Here is a 284-nt window from a genome sequence, read left to right as displayed (position 1 = left end):
GCGTGTACATGGAGGTGCCGTATGGCATCGAAGACGCCGGGGGTTACATGTGCAGACTTGACAAGGCGATCTACGGATTGAAGCAAGCGGCGAGCGCATGGAACAAGACAATCCATCGCGTCTTCATGAAGCTTGGCATCAAGAGCTGCGGGGCAGACCAGTGCGTGTACGTCAAGGAGTGCAAGGGCAACTTGATATACGTATGTCTCTACGTCGACGACATGATCATCGCGGCAAAGACGAGCAAGAAAATCCAAAACGTCAAGATGAGACTCAAGAAGGCG

This window comes from Plasmopara halstedii (genome assembly GCF_900000015.1).
Source record: "Plasmopara halstedii genome assembly, contig: Scaffold_202, whole genome shotgun sequence".
Lineage (NCBI taxonomy): Eukaryota > Oomycota > Peronosporomycetes > Peronosporales > Peronosporaceae > Plasmopara > Plasmopara halstedii.
This window is presented reverse-complemented; position numbering follows the sequence as displayed.